The sequence below is a fragment of the Belonocnema kinseyi genome, chromosome 8, assembly GCF_010883055.1.
Source record: "Belonocnema kinseyi isolate 2016_QV_RU_SX_M_011 chromosome 8, B_treatae_v1, whole genome shotgun sequence".
Classification (NCBI taxonomy): Eukaryota; Metazoa; Arthropoda; class Insecta; order Hymenoptera; family Cynipidae; genus Belonocnema; species Belonocnema kinseyi.
This window is the reverse complement of record NC_046664.1, coordinates 43,304,113-43,307,525: the sequence shown is the minus strand read 5'-3', so window position 1 is coordinate 43,307,525 and position 3,413 is coordinate 43,304,113.

Sequence of the window (3,413 nt, the reverse complement as noted above, 5' to 3'; positions counted from 1 at the left end):
TTGTGGTAAAGATGCTAGAGGAGCATAGATTGGGAGAAGAGTGTAGGAAGGAGTTAGAGAGGACTAGAGGAGAGAATGAGAAATAATGAAAGAATTGCACGCGAGAAAATAGCAAAATGGAGATGCAAGAGAAGTGAAAGAAAAAGGAAACGGAAACGAATGTCTCTTAGATTAGCAGCATAAAGAATTGTAAGGAGTGGTTATGTAATAGCATAAGAAGCTTAAGGTGCGCTTGCATTTTTTCTCTCTCTCATTTGCACTCTCGCTTTCGATCGCTCGTTTACTCATTCGATAACACGTTCCAAATTGCGCTATGGTAAAAAAAGAAAGAAGGATATAGATTCTCTTTAAATAGTTGTAAATAACTGTAAATACTAAGGATAAGATATTTAAAAAATGCATAGGCGGTAGTATTGTAAGAAATGGAAGTCATGTAAACCCTTAGGGGACACATTATGAATAAAGAAGAATAAGAAACAAATATTAAAGTAATAATGTAAATAAAATTTGTTCTTTATTTTGCAATGTCTAAATAAGGAATCCCAGGCTGAGGTACATAAATAAATGTAACGTTTGATACAATAGTGTTAAAAATAATGTAGAAAAGTTCGCATTATAGACAAAATCGAATGCGAAACACGAGATACGTGATGAGAATGTGTTCATTAGAGCCGAAAAAGCTTTAACAAAGGAGAATTACAATCCCAAAAAAACAGTTTTCGATGCTTTGACTTTTAATAATGTGAAAAGTATGCTTACAAATGTTGGGGAAATACGCTATCGAGCACGAAGCGCGAGAACCAACAGTACTACCTATCCGATCCCTACTTCGTCAATATTTTTTGCACAAAAATTATCGTCCACAAGAACTTGAAAATTTTGGAAAATGATTAAAAAACACTAAGGAAACTTTGAATGGTCCTAAATTTTAGTTTAAACTGTAATTTTTTAAAAAATGTTGGAAATTTGTGTGTGTCTCCAGAAGTTTACGACCGTTCAAACATTTCTTAGTCCCTTTCAATTAATTTCCCAAATTTTCAGCAACTTATATCCCAATTCGCATGGACATGAATTAATGCAAAAAAATGTCGGTAAAAATCGTAATTCTAAATAGCTAAAGTAGCTATAAATTCGATCTCGGGTGTTTCCACTTTCTTTGTATTTACAGCTTTATGGTGCTCAAATTATGAGCATTTTGCTTTCTCATTATAATTAATTAGCAATGTATTGAATTCCTGACAATAACACCAAGAATACAACGACTAAAATTGAACAACCACCATAAAATACTCCTATTGTAATTTAAAAAAAGATTCTCCTTCAAAAATATTTTCTCAAAAAAAAATCTCTGGGCAAAAGTAAGAAACTAAAATGAGAAAGCAACAAACCAAACAACATTCCTTCACTATTTTTTGTCTTTTTTTTTTTTTATAATTATCCAATCACATAAAAGAATATTTTGATTAATACCCTACTGAAAATTCCTATATAGGTTCCTATATAGGATCCTATATAGGATTCTACATAGGATGCTATATGTTTCACCTATAGATACCACCTATAGGAAAGGACATAGGATTCCATATAGGTGCCTGTATAGGACACTCCCTAATAAGGCACCTAATATTGCCTAATTACTGGTACCTAACTTATGATACCTCATGGTAACCAATAGAACGTATGGCTCTAGGTGCTCCTGGAGGACCAAAAAAACTTCTGAGCAGCCTTAAGTGCTATAAAATAGTACTGCTCATCTGGATATGGTCCCATGCATAAACATACGAGGTGTGTTCACCCTTCTAACCTTTTACGCCTCTGCCAGAAAAACAACACGAGCTATATAGTCAAAACTGTGAACATATGATCGTGACGAGTGTAAAAAGACAACAAAGCAAAAAATTTAAAACTTGAATGTACGTAGCCCGCGAAAATTGAAAAGTCACCTTACTTTTTAACACACCTCGTATACAGGATCCTATATAGGATCCTACAAAGGAACCTATGTGTTTACCTATAGGTGCCACCTATAGGAAATGACATAGGAAGTAGGGATCGGATAGGTAGTACTGCTGGTTCTCGCGCTTCGTGCTCGATAACGTATTTCCCCAAAATTTGTAAACATACTTTTTACAATATTAAAAGTCAAAGCATCGAAAACTGTTTTTTTGGGATTTTAATTCTCCTTTGTTAAAGCTCTTTCGGCTCTAATGAACACATTCTCATCACGTATCTTGTGTTTCGCATTCGATTTTGTCTATAATGCGAACTTTTCTACATTATTTTTAACACTATTGTATCAAACGTTACATTTATTTATGTACCTCAGCCTGGGATTCCTTATTTAGACATTGCAAAATAAAGAACAAATTTTATTAACATTATTACATTATTACAAAAAGGTTAAGCTTCAGCAAAAATGTTCATTTTTAGTCGAAACGAATTAAGTTTTAACTATATAGTTGCATATGTAACCAAAAAAGATGGCCTTTATACAAAAATAAATTAGTTTTCAATCCAAAAAGATGAAGTTTCAACAAGATATCTAGTTAAATCTTCAATTAAATATAATTTTTTAGTCAAGAAGAAAGATGTCATCAAATTGTTGAATTTTTAAGCCAAAAAGGCGAAATTCTAACAAAACGGATAACTTGAACAAGGATGTATTTTAAAAAATTTGATCAACAAAAATTTAAAGTTCATAGATGATCAGAAATGACTCTTCGATTCGAGACGTTTTTAATGATCTATTTGTGTTTTGTTGTTTAGACTTCCCCTATAAGGAATCAAATATATTTGCTAATTAATTAAAATTTAAGAAAATCAAATTTAAAATCTTATTTAACGTCCAATAATCATGTTAATGCATAGAAGTCCTGCAAATAAAACCAAGAATTCAAACACCAAATTTCGGCTACCACCATAAAATGCTCCTAATTGTAATTTAGAAAAAGATGGTCCTTTAAAAAAAAATGTCTAAAAAAAGCTCTGGACAAAAATAAAAAAAAGAGAAAAAGAAAATGAGAAGACAAACGAACGAAATCCCCTTCCTTCTCTTTTTTCTTCTTTTTATTTTTATTATTATAAATTCACAATAAGAGAACATTTATAAATAATATTCAAAAACGTTTCGGTACTCATACAGCACCCTTATCAAGGTAAGAAAAATTTGAGCAGGTAAGAAGAGCAACGAAACATCTCTCTTTGATACCTGAGAATCAAGTGGTGGTGGACTTGAATCTCATTTGGTAGTTTGATTCTTGGTTTTATTATCAGGAATTCAAGGCATTAACAAGATTATCGGAAATTGAACATAATTTTAAATGAAAATTATTTCTTGAAAAGAAGATCCTACTCCATCTTCACTCCATTGGGAATTGGTTCGTTTCCCAATGGAGTGAAAATGGAGTAGGATC